General features: G+C 37.1%; 1 protein-coding gene across 1 annotated transcript in view; it reads left to right on the top strand.

The window, feature by feature from the left end:
* Nucleotides 1–19,821, top strand: part of ZNF804B (zinc finger protein 804B) — a gene marked incomplete at both ends in the record, with an annotated part of 232,700 nt that overhangs the window by 139,617 nt on the left and 73,262 nt on the right.

Raw genomic sequence — 19,821 nt, 5'->3', positions numbered from 1 at the left:
ACATTGGATGTAATATACACAGGTGGTCCTTGTGCAGATGTCTCACTCTAGTTTGAGTAAAGTATGCAGTTTCCATACTAACTTATAAATAAGTGTTTGTATGTATGACTAAACACATACCTTGTTTTTGCCCAGAGGTGGCTCTGCCCAAATGGCAGCAGATATTACAGTTAAGAAAGAGATATAAATATCTTTGATGTTTTTCAGTTTCTATCTCCATCAGCAAAATGATGTTGCTTACTTTATTTTTCCTTATGTGTGGGTCAGATCTGATATTTCTATTGTACATGCTAGCTTGGTTCAGTTTTTTGGTCAAAGGACTCTCTTTTTTTCCTGTTCTTTCAGGAGTGAGTAATAAACTAACCTCCATTGATAAGCAGACATTTTTACAGTGCCTACATGTTTATGTATATTCGGTATCCATGTGATTTGTGCTCTGGTCTTAAAGCCACCTGCACATTACCTCTCACTTCTGAGCTCTGTTTCTTTTCCGAAACATAACAGAACACCAACTTGCATCACCAGTACACAATACGATCTCCCTGTGAAAGATGCCACAAGTTGCTATATATAATAGGAAAGACCAAACCATTTTAAAAATACTTTTAATAAAGGTTTTAATTTGAAAATAGCACATCGAATTGTGACAATCAAGATTGGAAGGCATGGGAATGTCAGACTTCGGCTCTTAGGAAACGGTAAATTTGAAAGATTCCTGCAGTACAAAAAGTTGTGGCTCCTGAAAGGTCACACAGGTGGAGGAGAGGGAGAAGGACTGGGAGTGTGAGCAGAGTGGAGCAGAGAGGGAAGGGGAGGGGGAGGGAAGCGGGTGATTTGCTCTGCGTAACAGGACAGCTGTTCCTCCTAAGGTTCTCGAAGACTGCACACACACAGGTCTGTTGCTGTTTCTCTTCCACACTTCAAGCTGGGGATATGTATAGTGATCAGGTTGACAAGAAAAACATTAAGTAATGCAAGCTGCACAAAAAAATGTAAAAATGTGCTGGTAAAGAGGAGACTGTTTCCTTTCAGCTTTTTGATAGGGTTTTTCTCAATCAAAGATCAACATGCAATATATTACATATGTTGTAGTGTAGAGGTTTGCAAGCAGTTGTTGGGTAGTTGAAATGCAAATATGTTCATACCCAAATCAAAACAGAGAAGAGTACAGCTTGTGTGACTAAAGTTGTTACAGTCTGTGCCACAGAAAGGAGAAACATTAAATTTCATTTGAACAAGAAATAAAATTAATGTTATGAGTTAATAAAATTAATTTGGTGTGAAATTCAGCCCACGTGAAAGAGCTAAAATAAATCTCCCTTTAATGATGTACAAGCAGTACATGGGATTCCTGTAGAGAGCAATCTTCTTGCCTTTGCAGAAGTCAAAGTATTTCATAAAGGTCAATTTTATTCATTTTTGTCGGTGTTACAAAGAGGTTAGAAAGAGTGATGAAATATGTGAAGGCATTGTTGTGTCAAATCTAAGAGATCCAACCAAGGAAATACCACCATGTGCCATCAGTAGCAAACTCTGTGGGTTATCATTGAACCTACAGCTCAAAAAAAGTTTGAGGAAACTGAAATGTAGAATTTCACATAATGAAAACATTTATAAAAGCATTTATAAAACCTGTTGACTGTTCACAAATAATGCACAAAAAAAGAATTTTCGAAAAAAGTTTTTTAATTTATACTTTACCTGTATTTGTCAAAGAGAGTTTTCTCTGCAACTTTGTAAACGTCAGTGATCCATTTTTTGTATTTTTTTAACTCTTCAGGGATGCACAACTGTTGTGAGATGCATAGGTACATGATTCCATACAGCAAAGTTTTGTTTAGTGATTCTGAAAACATCTTTTTTTTTTAATCTGAAAGATCTATGTAGGTTCATAGCAAATAAACTCCAAATGTGCTTGCAGACTATTCTTTGTATTTTGAATTTTTGACTGGGTCATCTGGGAAAATGCAGTCTCCATGTAGGCAGCTTATTGCACACTTAGAAGATTTTGCAGCTCTTTTATTTCCAAGATCTTCCTGTTTATATATCTGCACAGTGTTTCTAAATGGAAGGTTTTGTCACATCTCAGCTTTTGCTGTGCTGGGCAACTATTTGTTCCACAAATCCGTCCCTAAAAGGTGGCAAATCATGTCCTCCTTGGCCTAGAAATTTCTTTAACATATTTATAGTTACTCAAGGTGAAATTCTTAACCACAGTTCATTTTTCTAGACTAGTGGGTAAATATAATTATCCACTGCAGAAGGAGATAGAGAGAGACATTTCATGATACAGTCGTTTTTAGAGCAGTGACTTCAGATTTCCCAGAATTTAAAATCAAAGATGTAAAAGTTGTCTAGCTACAAAAATAACTAAGTATTTTCTATTTATATAGGAAAATAAGAAGGTAACTTCTTTAAACTCCTCAGACTATAAGGTGACTTTATTGTTCTGCTGAAGTCCATGAAAAGCTTTGTTAATTTTTGTGGGGAATTACAGAAGAAAAGAGACTTGTGACTTAGGTTTTTGGTTTCCATCTGCATACAACAGATGATTACTGCATTCCTCCTGTCCTGTTATGTGAAGAATTTTGTATGGAAAATCCATGCTATGCGCCACACCAGTAACATCTCTATGTTTGCATTAGCAGAATTGGTTTAGCTATGATTGTCTGAGGAAATAAAGAAAAAGGCAAGTTTTGTCAGAAATGTTAATCTTTTTTCAACCTAGAAAAAAAACAGATAAACTTTTGGATGCATGGACCCTTCTTCCAGTATCTTTTATGTTTATACAGAGAATATGTTAAGACAACTTTCAAGAAACGGGGCACGTTATTCCACTAGTATTAGAAAAGCTTTTATTGTCTTACACAAGTGCATGCAACATGTGATGATGGGTAACAATGTACTCTGTCATAAATTGTTATTATTAATTACTTCTATAGTCCAATAGGTGTGCATGGCATTGTATAGACAACTAAAAACTGACAGCTCCTTACCTCAAGGAGCATGCGATCCAAATTGCACATAACACAGCAACGGATGACAATAAACAAAGACAGCAGGTGAGGGAATGCAGAAGGCAAAACGTCCCTGATTGTGAGAGATGCATTTTGTAAGGTACACAACCTGTTTGTTCCTTTTTTTTTTGCTGTCATTTAAAATGGGCGTATGAGACACAGGACAATGCATGATGCATCTGGAATGGCAGCACAGTGAAGGCATTCGTGTTTGAGTTGAAGAATTTGGAGGAAGAGATATGAGGTGGTGTACCCAGTAGAAAAGGGCAAATAACATCTGTCATGGATGTTCTGAGCTTCTCAGTGTAGAGTTATGTTGCGTATGAGATTGTATGCTTGCAACACCATCTACACGAGGCTTATTGTCAGCTTAAGTTAAGGACTGACTTTGGTGCTGAGGGACAGGCATAGATTATCCAAGCTCAAGAATGATCAAGCAGGAAGTCCAGCAAAGTTGCAGGGAGCCTTCAGGTTTTAATAAGGAGCTCCTGACTAAACTGAAACATAAAAATAAATCATACAAAGATGGCAGTAGGATCAGATCAGCCAGAAGTTAGGACACATTGTCTAAGCAGGCAGGAATGTGTTTATGAATAACTAAGCCCACCTAGAGCTGAATCTTGGCAACAAAAAGATCTTCTTCAGGTATATCATAAGCAAAAGGAAGGCTAGGGAAAATATGTGCTTTCTTCTGAATGGGAATGGAGTTCTAGTGACAAAGGCTATGGAAGAGGCTGAAGTACTCAATGCTTCCTTCACCTCAGTCTTTACTTGTAAGACAAGACTTAAGGAATCCAGGGACCCTGAGAGCAGTGGAAAAGTCTGGAGCAAGGAAGACTTGGAGGAGGAGAGGGAGATCAAGGAACATTAAAACAAACTGGACATGCACAACTCAGCAACCTCGTTAAGTTCAACAAAGGAAAGCACAAAGTCCTGCACCTTGGAAGGAACAACCCCAGGCATCGATATATTTTGGGGGCCATCCAGTGGGAAAGCAGCTTTGCAGATAAAGACCTGGGAATCTTGGTGGACACTAAGTTAAATATGAGCCAGCAGTGTGCTCTTGAAGCAAAGGTGGCTAATAGTATCTTGACCTGCATTGGACAAAGTATTCCTCGTTGGTCAAGGGAGGTGACTCTTCCCCTCTACTCAGCACTGGTGAAGCCACATCTGCAGTTCTGTGTCCCGTTCTGGGTTCTCCAGTGCAAGAAAGACATAAGCATACTGGAGAGAGTCCAGTAAAGGGACACAAAGATGATTAAGGGAGTGGAGCATCTCTCCTGTGAAGAAAGGCTTGAGAGAGCTGGGACTGTTTAGCCTGCGGGAGAGAAGGCTCAGGATGGGGATGTGTGGATCTTGTCAATGCATATAAATACCTGAAGGGAAGATGTACAGAAGACAGTGCCAGGCTCTTTCAGTGGTGCCCAGTGACAGGATGAGAGGTAATGGCCACAAGCTGAAACACAGGAGGTTCTGTCTGAACATTAGGAAACAGTGTGGGTTTTTTTGCTGTGAGAATAACTGAGTACTGGCACAGGTTGCTCAAAGATGTTGTAGACTCTCCATTCATGGAGACACTGAAAACCTGACTGAACACAGCCCTAAGCATCCTGCTCCAGCTGAACCTGTCCAGAGCAGAGCATTAAACTGGATGGTCTCCAATGGAGCCTCCTGGTGATAGACCAGGCCATTGCAAGGAGGAGTCTCACAGCTGTTCTGGGTTACTCTTTGCATCAAGAAAGTCACAACCTGGATTTCAGTAGCTTTTTCATTTTAATGTAGGTAAAATCACTGTGTTTTATTTAACACCACTTATGGAAAATACCTATGTAAAGAAAAAAAGAAACAGCATAAATATGATTACTGTTGTAATTATCCATAGAGAGAAGATATTATATTATTTGCATAATTAATTTTATGTACAAATGCATCAAAGGTAATTTAGTATGAAACATTATGTTAGGTTCTGCCAATAGCAATGAAGAGAGCCTTATTTCATTTCATTGCAGTTCAAAAATACTCCTAAGGGTGCTTTTTCTAATTTCCTGTTTGGGGAACCAACTGTGCTATTAGCAAAATAAAATCCTGTATTGTTTTTAGCAGCAATATTCAGTTTTTATAATGATTATTTCTTGGGAGAAATATGCAGACATTGAGATGGAAGAGATAAGCAAAGTGACATATAATCTTTAGAGTTAAATTCTGAAAGCATGTTCAACATGATGTTTGTTGTGACACATAGTTTATTGGTGTTCCTAACCTTGTGACACCCTTTTAGGTACATTTATAACTAACTATTACTTTAGCCATATTTATAGCAGCATTTTATTTAGAAAGTATCCAATGAACATAGTACTTTCCTGGAAAATATAACAGTTCTCCTATCGACATAGAGTAATACTGATATAATACAATTATTTTTGTTAATTAAATGCTAAAGTTGAGAGAGAGAATGACTAAGACATTCTCAAGATTGGTGTGATTGCCTGGATCACAAAAGAATGCAATTGAACCAAACACTTCATCAAAGTGGAAAATTGCTTCTTCTGTATACTTTCCACTGTGTAGACTAAATGAGTGTACTAAACCAGCACATTAACATTCACATACAAGGTAAACAGGATATATATCATACGTATGAAGTAGTCAATTTAACAGTGCAGTACACATATACTAGATATCTATCTCATTAGATATTTAAATATTGTTTGTTTTTATTTCTGGTACAGTTCTTCTTGAGAGCTAAGTGCACTCAACTGAAGTTTATTTGCTGCTTGAGTCTCTCTAAACAGAATAATTTTTTAAAGAGTGCCTATGAGCTACCGATGCAAAAAGAAAACATTAGTCAGTGACAGAAAATGTTGCATGGTAGAGTGTTATTTGTCTAAGGACTATGTTGGTGTTTATTTTGGATGTGTTGTTTGTATTTAGCTTATGTTTTGTGTTTATTATGATTCTTTTGTCCTCATGACTATTTTGCTTTATGATCTGATCAATTAAGAATTTTTTAAAGACTTTTACAAAAGCTACCGGTTTAGTTCAATATAATTTCATTCATAAGAATTTCTTATTCTACAGTGTCACTTGAATGTCCTCTAAAAGCTGCTGAATTTTTATTGAACTCATGGTTATTCAAGCTGTGTACACCTTTGATTTTGTCATAGTAGCTTTTAAGAGTGCCCTTTCAAGTGGAGAGGAAACAAACAGTGAATTCTCTCCTTCTGACTCGTGCCTCCTTTTTTTGTTCTTCCACCCTTCAGGACAGCAATGAAGCACATATTTAAACATTAATATATGCCAGGATCTTGTGGAACACATAAGTTCTGTGTGTGTCTGAGTGCTTGTCTAAAGCATAGTTAAGGTAAGACAGGTTAAAACCAAAACAAAACCAAGCAAAAATAACAACAAAAACATCCAAAGCTGGTCTTACCAAAAAATACACCCAAAGTGATTTATAAATGCTCAACATTCGCAGCCTTTCAAATCCATATCCTGCCAATGGAATGATGGGCTTGATGCTCACAGGTGGCTAGCAGATATGAACTTATGGCACTGAGTCATCTCAGAAATGTATCTCACATTTGAAGGTTCTGTTTTGCCCAAGTGCTAATAAACTAAGTAAAACTATGTAATACTTTGGACAAAAATGCTGACAACATTATTCTCCTTGCATTGCTAAAGTTTCTCATTTGGGGACAATTTTTCCAAAGGAAAAGTTGTTGGAAAAATGATCTTGTTTTGTGTTTCTGAAGGTATATGGGACTGAATCATGAAAGACATGACTGGGGCAAGTGAAAGTGTTTCAAGCTTCTTTTAGGTTTATTATGACTATATTACACACCTTGTATTAAGGAAAAAAAAAATATGAAACAGAACCCCCTTTTTGTGGCTATGTTTATATCAAATTGATTAGGACTTTAACAAGAACTATCTGTTTTAGCACAATCCTCAATCTTCAAGAAGAAAAAAAAAAAAGGCGAATAAAGAAATGGTCGCTGCCTACTCTGCTAAACAAAAACACAGTGAGGAATCCTGTCTCACAAGATTTGCTGTGTTCATGGCTCTGATTTGACAGACATGGAAGATTCCTAATGGCAGCACCGTAAAATCAGTTTCAAGGGGGCAATGACAAGCCTAAAGACCAAAGGAGACACGGCAAGAACCCATATTTTTGGGCTAAGTATCTTATGACAGGACCCTGAGGATGCTTGGTAATAAAGTCTATACACATGTTAAGCTGATGGATACTGAAAAGCATTACCTATTGGGAAAACTTAGAAAAACAGCCAAAACTAACTTTTCTGTTACATAATCAAGTGTTGGAGGTCACGAATGCCAACTCCTGGTCTTACATTCTCCAAAGTCTCATATTACTTTTTGCTCCAGTCTCATACGGGCACAAGAACATAGGAGTAAAACTAGTAGAAATGGGAGTAATTGAGCAAAAGAGATGTGATCTCTCTCGGCTCATTTACAAAAACGAATTATTTTAATTGCAAGTCTGACACATCTTTATAGAGTGCATAAAAATATAGGCCTGAAGATTTTTTTTTTAAGGTTGGCCTACAGGGGTTCATTCAAATCTTTGCTGAACAGCTCACTGAAGCTCTAATTGAAACATTTAATTTGGTGCTCCATAAAAATGCTTCAAAATACATTTTATCACAGTACCGGCAAATATTAAATATTACAAGGAGGGAAAAATGATCCTGTGAAAAATTGATTTTTGCTTCAGAGGTGCCAGAAGGAAGCTAATTAACAAAATGCACACTGCATACATGAACTAAGTTAGTTTTGATTATACGGTGAGATACTCAATGTGAAAGGACAATGTAGTTTTTCATTGTTTTTTCACTCTCTTTTAAGTAATATTTGGGATGACCTGTACATATCTACGTATGAATAACATTGTGCTCTCTTTGCATATCTGGTATTCATTTTAAACACAAACAAAGGAATCAAGGACAACAGTACCATAAATCAAGGACAGACTGAAGGAAACTGAAGCTACATGAAATCTGTCTCTCTTTCTTCTTTTTTCTTTTCTCATTTTCTTTCTCTATGTGTGTAATAAAATGGCTTTTGAAGAAATTCTCGCTTATGTCTGACATTTCTACCTGTGAATGCTGATGTTCACTGGGGCATACTAATGGGGAAAACAATGTATAATTGAGTGTCTTGAAGTAAAATGACGGTCATTTTAAAGATATGCATGGAGGAGTCTTAGCCACTAATAAATGCAGCCTACGTAACCCAAGATTGATAAGAAGATGAAGCACTATATGTCTGTGAAAGAACATGTGGAAGTTAAATCCTTCCCCTGAATGAAATTCTCTGGCTAATTTTCCTCTCTTCTAAAACTGACACAAAAAGTCAGGTACTGTTCTTTCTCAAACTGCTTTGCAGTTTGCCATGGACCCAGCAGAGAAATCCAAACAAGGCATGAGTCCTGCAAGGCACTGGTAGTCTGAGGTACTGTAAGCACAAGGGTCACCACTTGAAGGGCATACATGGGATAGTCACCATCAAAGTTGCCAAGAAGACAAGGGTCAGGAGACATGAATTCAGCTTACTCAGTAGCTTAGTCCATCAAACCACTTTATTGGCAATGTTGTTCTGTGAAGTGGTCATGGCTCAGTTATTCTTGGAGAAAACACGTTTTCATTCTTTTTTTCATTATACCAATTTATTAGTAGTTCAATTTTAGAATTAACAGGCAATTAATGATGTAGAGATATTTTCATTCTGTTGTTTCCTTTACAAAGATTTGCTTAATAAAGCATGAATTTCCTGTGGGTTTTAACCCATTAAAAGAATAAAAAATGTTTGACCAATTGATGAGCCATTATTCAAGCAAAACAAGACAGGAGCTCCATCTTGAATTGTTTGCTAAAACTCATCAACTTAAGCAGAAGAAAGCTGCAATAGTATATTTTATCAGTATTACAAAACTGCTTGGTTTTAAATAAACCTAGTGAATCTGTTTGAAAGGTGAATGAAAAAAAAAAATCCATTCCAAAATCAAAAATATCAAGATGTCAAATTTCTAGAAAATATTGATATAGAACTACAGAATCATTTTTGTGTAAATTATTACATATTTTTCATATGGTCAGAAATACTCCTGAGTCTTCAAAACTCATAATGTTGCTCTTACTATGCTTAAATTTATCTCAAGTTTTCTGGTGAGATTAATGTTTATTCTCTGCTCTAATATAAGAAATAAAATTAAGCAGAAAGAGGTGATTGAGATCAAAAGACATATAATTAATTAATACATTAAAACTTAAACATGAATAATGCCAGAATTTTTTGTTATTTTTTTAGAGTTTATTTTAGTCAACACCAAAGAAGTGAGGTTTAATAGGTCAAATTGCTGCAGACAATATAGAAAGTAAGGCATTAGTTAAATGAAGCTGTTCTGTGAGCAGGGAAATCGTGGAAGGATAGATAGATAGATAGACAGACAGACAGACAGACAGGGCTGAGACAAATGAATTCTGTGTGTTACATTCTTTGTTACATGTGAAACTGAAATATTTGTTACAGTGTTGTAAGCAATCCAGTCTTGAAAAGGTGAACTATACTGAAATAGTTCCTAAAATTCAAACAGTAAAAGGAACCAGTAACACTACAATAGCACTACGCAGGAGAAGAAAAAAATATTGTCAGACATCTAAAATCCAAAGTATGGGGTATTTTTAACAAAATAAAAGATCATTTAGTCTTGGAGAAGTTCCAGAGAGAAAGAAGTAAAACTGCCTGACTCAGGTCAGATCAAACCCTGAACCTGGTCAGATCATACCATTCATTCTTTTGTGCCCAGCTCACGTCAAGATAATAGATCAAGATAAAGGCACTTGAGGTTTTAAGACTGCCTTTTTAGAAGTACTGTCAGCTTTGAAGGTGTCCAGTATTAAAAGCCATTTCTCTTTATACTGATGAAAATATTTTTCTCTGTTCTAGAATTATAAAGTTCCCAAGATGAGTGTAAACCAAAATGATGGAAAGAAATATCTACTTTAAATAGACATATTGATAATTATTTTTCCAATTGATCTCAAGATCCTAAAGTGAGTCTGTTTTTATTGGGAAACATTAACAACTAAAAAAAAATCAATTATAATTTACATTTCTTAGTACAATAAATGAACAACTTTTAAATTACCTCAGCTTTTCAATTGAAGTTCTGTAGCAAAATGATGTGCAGAGGACACTACACAGAACCAAAGACCACACAAAGTAAAAATGTGTGACTCAGTAAGTCAATAGAGCAACTCTGAAACAAATAAGTCAAGATTGCTCAAAGGTTTCCTGAAAGAGGAAATCTCATGTTGCTAATGTTCAGATATAGAATCACAGAATCACTAAATCACTTAGAGTGGAAAATACCCTTAAGATTGAGTCCAACCATAAACCTAACATTGATGAGTCCACCAATAAATCATGTCCTTAAGCACCATGTCTACATGCCTGTTAAACACCCCCAGGGATGGTGACTCCACTGCTTCCCTGGGCAGCCTGTTACAGTGCTTGTAAACCCTTTCTGTTAAGAAGCTTTTCCCAATATCAATCTAAACCTCCCCTGGTGCAACTTGAGGCCATTTCCTCTCATCCTATTGCTTGTTACTTGTGAGACCAACACCCTCCTTGCTACAACCTCCTTTCAGGTAGCTGTAGACAACAATAAGGTTTCTCCTCAGCCTCCTTTTCTCCAGGTTGCACAGCCCCAGTTCCCTCAGCTGCTCCTCATCAGACTTGTGCCCCAGGACCCTCACCAGCCTTGTTGCCCTTCTCTGAACTCTCTACAGCACCTCAATGTCTTTCTTGTAATGAGGGGCCCAAAACTGATCACAGTGCCGAGTGCAGGGATACAATTATTTCCACAGTCCTCCTGGCCACACTATTTCTGATTATATGATAGAGCTCGGTAATGTGGAATTTTATAAGAGTAACTGCCAAAATAAGATAGGGGCCCACATGCAAGGAAATATTTTTCCATGTTATTCTGATCAATACTATTAATCAAGCTTTTCAGCTGAAATTTCTTCTGCTCTTTAAATAAAAACAAAGTTGCTTCAGTCTGCAGTAATCTGGTGGACCATTTGGAACACAATGGTAGTACATGCTTAAGAATAAGAGTTGTGGAAAATCTACATGGAGGAAAAACTGGAAACTGTTCTGTTTCTCTTTTTTCTGTAGAAGACAAATATAATTCTTTAAATATTTTAAATACTTTAAAAACCTTTAAAAGGTTGCTCTAGAGAGAAAGTATCAAACTATTGCTTACTCATGTTTGTATATAAGAAAAATAATGAGCTTAAATTGTCACAGATGAAATATGAGTGAACACATTCTAAAATGAGTAAGCATTGGAATAAGCTCATTGAAAGAGGTGCAATGGGCAATACTTAATTTTTTTAAATTGCATTAGAAAAAACATTTCAGATACAGCTGGCCTTGTCTTTGAAAACTAGAGATAGACAAGATAAATTCTTTATTCTGTTCTGGTCCATGTCTTATGACTTCTTGATGAGACATCTAATATATTACAAAGTTCCAGTGTAATTTAAGTATACTAATGACCCCTTTAATGAAAGGCATAATTTCTTCAACAACATTAATCAGTTTTTATTTTTCAAGTCATGTCTGAAAGTGTATTTCTGCCAATACTGATGCCAAAGCAATTTGAGATTTGAGAATGCCTAAAACTTGTAAGAAGGCCAGCAATAAAAAGATTGTGTTCTGGTATTGTGTTCCGTTATGTCAATTTTAAAACCTGTGGGCAAGCAGTAGAACATTTATAACATTCCAAAGTGCTTCTAATGTTTGTTTTGAAAACATAGACAAAACCTTCAAGACATGAAAACATTATTGTGGTGGCAGGCAACTGCATAGACACCACATATCATCTTATGTACTTAGAGGTTCATAGATATGAGAGCTGAATGAACTACCTACCAGTCTGTTCATTTTTTTTAAAGGCAATATATTTCTTCCTGGAAAATGCACATAGGTGTTTCATCTAAAAGTTGTCAAATGAGAATGCACTCATGCCCAACTTAACTGTTGCAACTTAATACCTTTAAGTTTTAACTTCCTCACTTCAAATTCCAGTTGTTGGACCTCATTGTGTTTGGGTTGGGGTTAATAACTCCTACCTTCAGCCTCAGTAAAGATATGTGTTCGGTGTCATTTCAGTTGGAAGAGAACCTCAGGACCATCGAGTCCAACCAACCATAACCTAAATCTAGCACTAAAACCTGTCCCTAAGAACCTCATCTAAATGTCTTCTAAACACCTCCAGGGACGGTGACTCCACCACTTCCCTGGGCAGCCTGTTCCAATGTCTGACAACCCTTTCTGTAAAGAAGTGAAGAAGCTCCCAAAGATATGATCATGCACAGCAGGCCTGTGTCACAGAATGGCATAAAACAAGACGGACCCTATGAAACACAGTCTTCTCACTGAAACACTCTTTTCCGAAAACCTGTGTTGATGTTGTGTATTCCAGCATATAAACTACTCTAACTTAAAAAAAGAGCTGAGTTTCATTCTCCCACTGCTTAGTTGATTTTCCTAATCTAAAATAAGGCTTCTTACCATCAATACATAACTTTTTTTACCCTCCACAACCAGTTTATACCCATTTAATTGCCTTCTAACATTGTCCTTTATTTCAAACAGCCCTTACCTCAAGGCAAGCAGAGCCTGGCTTCAGGTCCAGGTGGGCTCAACAGTGTACAGTGATATGATACTTGACTAGGTCAGCTTAAAATTTTTGCTTGTTCAATTTTTTTTAGCTTATCATATCCAAACTGGTGACTTAACCATAATTTGTGACTGTTATTAAACTCAAGCCTTTGTCTTTTCCAATCCCTAACATTCTGTGATTCCATTGATCCCAAGCCACTTTATTAACTCAGCAGCTTTTATTTTTCATCCCATTTCCAGACCTCCCATCCTCAGGATGGCACAGCTCTACCATTTGGACATATTTTGTATATGTTGTATTTTAACCCAGCTACACATCACACACAGACATTCACTCACTCCTTCCCCCACAGTGGGGTAGGGGGAAGAATTGGAAAAAAAGGTAATTCTCATGTGTAGAGACCATTTAATAGGACAGAAAAGGAAAATACTACTACTGCTGCTACTACTACTAGTACTAGTAGTAGTAAAAGAATATATAAAACAGGTGATGCACAATGCAATTGCTCACTGCCTGTTGACCAGTTCCTAAGCAGCAGTTGTCCTTCTCCCAACCCAGTTGATTCTCCCAAGTTTATGTATTGAGCATGACATCATATGGTATATAAGCATGGAATATCTCTTTGGGCAGTGTGGCTCAGCTGTCCTGACTGTGTCCCCTCCCTACTTCTTGTGCACCTCCCTGCTGGCAGAGCATGCAATGCTGAAAAGTCCTTGACTTAGTGTAAGTACTACTTAGCAACAACTGAAACGTCAGTTTGTTATCAACATTATTCTCACACTAAATCCAAAACACAGCACTATACCAGCTATTAAGAAGAAAATTAACACTATCCCAGATGAAACCAGGACATATGCATATATGTTTTATCTGTTACATATGAATAAACTTCCAAATTTCCTTAACACAGTTACTGTCTGTGCCAAAGTTTTTAGTGAAAATGTCTGACAAGATTAGGTATTCAACTGGTCATTCCTGTCTAGGCCCTGAGAGCACAGGCTTGATGTCCCTGCCTGGCCTCCCCAAGGTCACCCTGCCCATGGGCCCAAACCCCATGTCACCCCTCGGACCCTCAGTCCCTACCCTAGTAGTACTGTAGCAGTGCTGGACCCCTGCTCCCCACAGCCCTCCCCTGGGCCTCGAGACTGGCGCCCCCCAGCTGCCCTTCTTCTCTCTGAGGCGGTAGGAAGGGTTCAGGCTGTGAGGTTCTGCTCTGCCCCCTCGGGGAACCACCCATGGCCACTGGCCCCTGGGACCCCCTAGCCCATGTGGTATTCTGACACTTCCTTGATGCCCTCTTTCCATGGACCAGCTTTCAGTACAACCATAACGGTCCGTTTCCTACTCCGTCATCCCTGGTTTAGATAATAATTTCTATAAGCATTTGCAAGAGTATGAGGTTCATAGTGCAGTTTGCTTTGAATTTTACTTTGGTATAGAACTGTGACACATTTCACTCCTCAGAGAATAAAACCTAGCCACTAGTTTTACCCTGGGTAGCTATTAACCACAGAGAAGGAGCTGCTGCAAATGAACTTTCAGGAAGACATCATGACTAAAGCTTTTTATGCCAAAGAATTGCCAGAATATTTTCCTGTCAACAAAACAATAAGGCAACATTATGTTAGTCAAAAATACACTCTTGGTGCATTTAACTTTTGAGTCTCTTTGGAACTGCAGTCCAAAATTGCTGATGCGGTTGACGTTTGACAGGCCACTGCTGAACCTTTCGTTATTGCTTGTTACCCTTTTCTTCTGGATTATATTACCGAGCCTGGTGGGAGCTGAGAGAATTAAGCTACTTACTACGAAGTAATATTTGATATCAGATATCCTGCAAGAATATTCAGGGTTTGTGCATTTCAGGGACTTGGTAGCAATTCTATGTGAACAACTGAAAAATGCAAGATATGTAAAAGTCAGTATTGGAGTATTGGCACGTAATAGTGACTATTCCAGTCAGAAAATACTCACTGTTTTAAAAGTTGATAAAATCATTATCAGAAAGTTCAGAGACAATTCAATAAGCATTGTCAAGCTAAGTAGAAATATGACCTGTGAAAGACCAGTAAATTGGAGTTGAAATAATGTGAACATGCTTTCTGACAATTTAAAAATTACTTACTCTTTCCATTATGTTCTCTTATCCATACACCTAAAGTAATTCATGGGCCATCAGAAAGTGTTAGGCAGCATAATTTTATTGATAACATTCAAGTGTGAGGTGAAAGTTCTTCCAGTACAAGGTCCATGTCTTGAGGTGCTCATGCACTTGTTTATGGGAGAATTTATTTAATCTGGCTTTAGCCATCTAAAAGTTTTCTTTAAATGTTTCATCTACTGTAACTATATTTAATAGTGAAAGAGCACTCACAGGAGTCTTCTTCCCAAACATATTAAAAATCAGTCTTCACACTAGAATGTTTTTGATAACTGTAAAGAGAACCCAAATAAATAATCACTTGCGTATCTAGACCTTTGCTGGGTAACATTAGGTGGGAAAAATAATGCATTTTGCTGAATATGATGTTCTTTGTTGCCTGTTCTGCACTGACCTTTTATGTCACAGTTTATCTGAGACTATGATGGTGACAGTAGTGTGTGTTTTATGGGAAGGAACATAAAGAACGGCTGAATTACACAAAAGGTATAAATGAAGATATGCAAGCCTTTAATAATGCATGACAGAACTGAAATGGGGTGGAAAGTATTTAATTTTCTTGAGAATGACTCATCTTTCCAAAAAATTGCATTGTAAGAGAGAAAAATCACAACCCCAAACAATACATCTCAGAGCTTTAGCTATCACAGAATGTTATGGACTATATATATGATGAACATGTTACTGCATTTGGGACCTCAGTCATCTCAGCCTCAACAGGCTGTTGCAGTGCTAGGGCTATGGTTCAACAAGGAACTTGAATGAACTAGAGCATTTTTCTCTGTATAGTTGTGTGATAAAATTAAAGGTATGCTTTAATATGTGTTGCATCGAGGCTGTTAGGCAGACAATATTTTTGACTCTCGGGACAAGCCAAAATAGCTCTTTTTGTCTATCCCTGTGTATTAGTTCCTGTCTCATGTTTGGGACATGTGTGGTGCTTTTCAACATTTCAACTTTGCAGCATATTCTTGGTACATTATGGAAAATCATAAGCACTGTAGGAATACTAAAATTAAAGAATAGAAAAGGAAGGGAGTGCAGGTGACATTTCATTTTCTCCAAGAAGAATTTGGGCCATCCTCACTTACAGGTTTTTCCTGTTTGATTTCAAAGTTAAAACATTTATAAACATTATGGGCATACTTCAGCCACCTAGCTAGACATGGGATGGATCTAAAGCCTTTGAAAAGACATTTGTTTCTCTGTCAGCCGTGTATGGACCTTGGACACTTACTCTAGGAGATCTGATGCATTAACAATAAAGTGCTGTATGGCTAACTCAGGCAGAATACTTTAGCCTGGGTTCTGTTTGGGTTTGTTTCTTTGTCTTTTTTCCTATATCCAACGCTCCCACAACTTTCTCCTGAAAAGTTCATTGAGAAGTTTCATTTTGAAAAAAAACCACAGACATCATTCCTATGGCTTGATTGCATTATATTAAAAGTTTGGTTGACTATTGTCCAGGTTAATAGGGAGCTGGTTGAGATACACTGGACAGTGGGAAAGCCTGGTAATACTGATTGCATGAGCTGAACTCTATAGCTGAGTTATGCAGGCAGCCTCACCACTGGAGCACAGAGAGCATAGTGCAGAGAAAGTGAAATGCCTCCACAGGAATCAAATCAGGCATAGAAGGGCAACACCGAGCCAGCTGGTAAGCTTTGCTTGGCCTCAGTGCAATACATACCTGATTACTTGTGTGTCTCTGTAAATGGGCTTCCTATCATTTCCTGTATAGAAAAGTTCACTAAATCTACATAGAAGCACTTCAGCACAGACTGTGCTGCAGAAAATCAGACTTATTCTTTCTGGGATGAAGCTGGACCTGAAAGATGTATAGCCAAGTTTTTGCAATACTGTTCCTGGACAGTGTATGTACTTGCAGATCAAACATATATGGAGTTAGCTCCAATGTCTCTCTGTAATACAAATGATAAAACTCCACTGGTATTCTTCTCAGGTTTACATAGCTGCCTTCTGCTAAGAAAATTGTCTTACTCCTTATTCTGACAATCCAGCCAGTTGAATTCCTTTTAACAGATATTTAACAGATACTTCCCATCCTAGGTAGCTAACAGACAGGTACAGACAGTATTTCAAAGACATCTCATCCTCTCCAAGACTTTAGACTCACAAGTGACTCAATAAACACGTGTTGGTGCGTGCAGACATTTTGTGTTGCATTGGCCCAAATGTGTCCTTAGGAGCCCAGGTTTCTCAAAGAGTTCAGTCAGGACTAAGCAGACATCCAACCTATTGGATGGCACACAAACTTACTTGGTAAGAAAAAAACACAATCTAAAAAAGTCCCTGTATAAATAGAACCTTTAATCCTTCTGATGTAGAACAAAGACAGGGAGAAAATTGTCTGTCAAAAAACAGCTGGCACAATATGTGCTACAGGAACACATATCCTAAAAGTTCTCTCACTGACATTAGTCAAATCTCCATAGGGGAAAAAATTCCATGCAATTCTGCAATTCTGTGTCAAAACAGAAGAACAACAGAAGAACAACAGAGTTGCAGTTTGTTGCATGAGAACTGATGTGACAGAAGCTCAACACAATCCATCCATATCAGGTGATAGTTTTTAACAGCATTCCAAAAACAAAAAAAAGTTTCTTCATCAGACAGTTCAACAAGGTCTGGTCTATCACTGATAACTGTGATGCTTATTATGTCTCTATCACTAGTACTAATATGGTTAAGGAGCAGAACATGCTAATATGTGTAATAACTTCAATCATGGTACTGATTTCTTATAGGGAGTTTACACAGTTTACACAGTTCTAAAACAGCTGAGGAGTATCACCTTTTGGAATAGAGAGCTACAGGCTGTAGAGAACTCATAAGATTTGTGTGCAGCTAAAATTTGCTTACATTAATGCTATTTTACATGGCAAAGTAAAACAGCACGACAATTTACTTTCTCGAAGGGAAGCATGTGCTAAACTGCTTTACTTATAGTCAGCTGCTTCAGCTAACAATACAGTTCATTAGGACTAGTTCAGCTGGTGCTCATCAGGATTGGTTCAGTGATATTGATAATGCCATTAAAACACACAAAACAATGACAGCATAAGAAGTCCTATGGTTCAGCATGGAGATTAAAATCACCATGACCACAGAATGTAATGTCAAGTATAGCCTTATCTTGCTGTCAAGGTTATCATAGACAATAATTCACACCTATGACCTGATCTTATTCTCATTCAAATTGTGTCAAAAGACAAAAAAACTTCCATCATTGGTAGGCTGGAACTATAAATCATATTTAGTCTTTGGTCTTAGATATTGCTCTTTTCCAGATGGAGTTCAAACTTATAGCTTCTATTGGAAATAACACTGTTAAAGTCATATACAATTTGCAAACATCTTAAAGACTTGAGATGTATTTTAAAACTAACTTCTGAGGCACAGTATTGTTAATAGCTTCCCTTTCTGTTCATAGTTATTTTGATAAGTTTTAATCCCATATAGCTTTTTAATTGTTTAAAGACCATAAAACATAACATTGTTCATTAGAAAAAAAGAAACAGCAGCAGCTCTTTTATAACACAATGTAATATACTGTGTGTGTTATTAACATAAAAGGATATATTGAAATATTTTTTAAAACCGTTATAATCTTTAATGATAGTAAACAACTTTTATGTTTCTTTAGTTTTTTTTCTCTGCATTATTTTTATTATATCATCTATCATTTTAACTTAAACTATTTCTGCCATTGGCAAGAGGGAAAATCCCATCTATTTCTTTGTTAGAATGAAGTCTTCATATACTCTGATTTATGAAGGAACCTCATCATGTGCCTTCAGTATGTGAGTAGGAGGTTAGATTATTTTCACACATATAATATTTGTTAATAATTTCAGGCTAAAATCATCCTTAGAAAGGTTACTCACAGTTCAAGTAAATGATCTTAATTTATTAATTTGAGAAAAAGATATTAAAATATGTGGAGAAGTGACGGATTCGAGTAACAAGAGCAAGAGGGTGAATATCTCTTTTGGGACAGGGAGAAGTGTTTATCACATATGGTGCTAAGTAGTCCAGTACAAGATAATTGCAGTTTGCAGAACTTCAGTGTCACTTACTGATTCCATGACAATTCATATTCAGAGACGTCGTGTACTTTAGTTTCCAAGTATGCTGTCCAAGGATATTTTATCAGCCTCCTTTTAGGATTAGGAATAAGAAATTGCAGATGGAAGAGTGTAAAATGTTCTAATATTAATAACAGGCAGGAAGGCCATGGATAAAAAATGAAAAATAATACTAAATATTCTATATAAATATTTTGCAGCAAGTCTGCAAAGCTAAATTTTACTCACATCCACATTACTCACATTCCCACATTATATCCCACAGTTTAGTACAATTACACATTATTTTGTCACTGATAGAGGAGAGCTTAGTCTTGCTATAGTTTTGAAAGAAAGTGGGAGATGTTAGAGAAAGTTGACATATGTGGATACGAGAGGCAAAAGCTACAAAGATTTTTCATTCTACAAAAGCATCTCCAGAAGCTACAGGAACACATATTTGATAGTGTCCTACCTACTTGCTCTATGTAGTGTACAGAAAACTCTCTGTAACATTTGTCTGTGAAACATCATGTCTCTCAATGAACAGCTAAGGGACATGCTTCTTACCAGAAATGCACTGACTGGGTTTGTCTCCAGAGATTTGAATACCAAGGAACAAGCTCCTCTAGGCAGTCTGAAAAGACTCTGAACAGAACTCTGTAATGCAGCCGTGGGAATAGACTCAAAGGGTGAAAAAAAAAGCTTTCCAAAGGTCAAGGCATTATATGGTGGAGCCAGTGAGCCACAGAAAATAACTCCTATTCAAGAACAGAACAAGCAGAACACTTTGAACAACCCTGGGTATGGAGAATATGGGAGATGCTGGATAGGAAAACA

Source organism: Nesoenas mayeri (genome assembly GCF_963082525.1).
Source record: "Nesoenas mayeri genome assembly, chromosome: 2".
NCBI lineage: Eukaryota > Metazoa > Chordata > Aves > Columbiformes > Columbidae > Nesoenas > Nesoenas mayeri.
The sequence above is the reverse complement of the archived record's forward strand: the minus strand, read 5'-3'. Positions and strand labels throughout refer to the sequence as shown.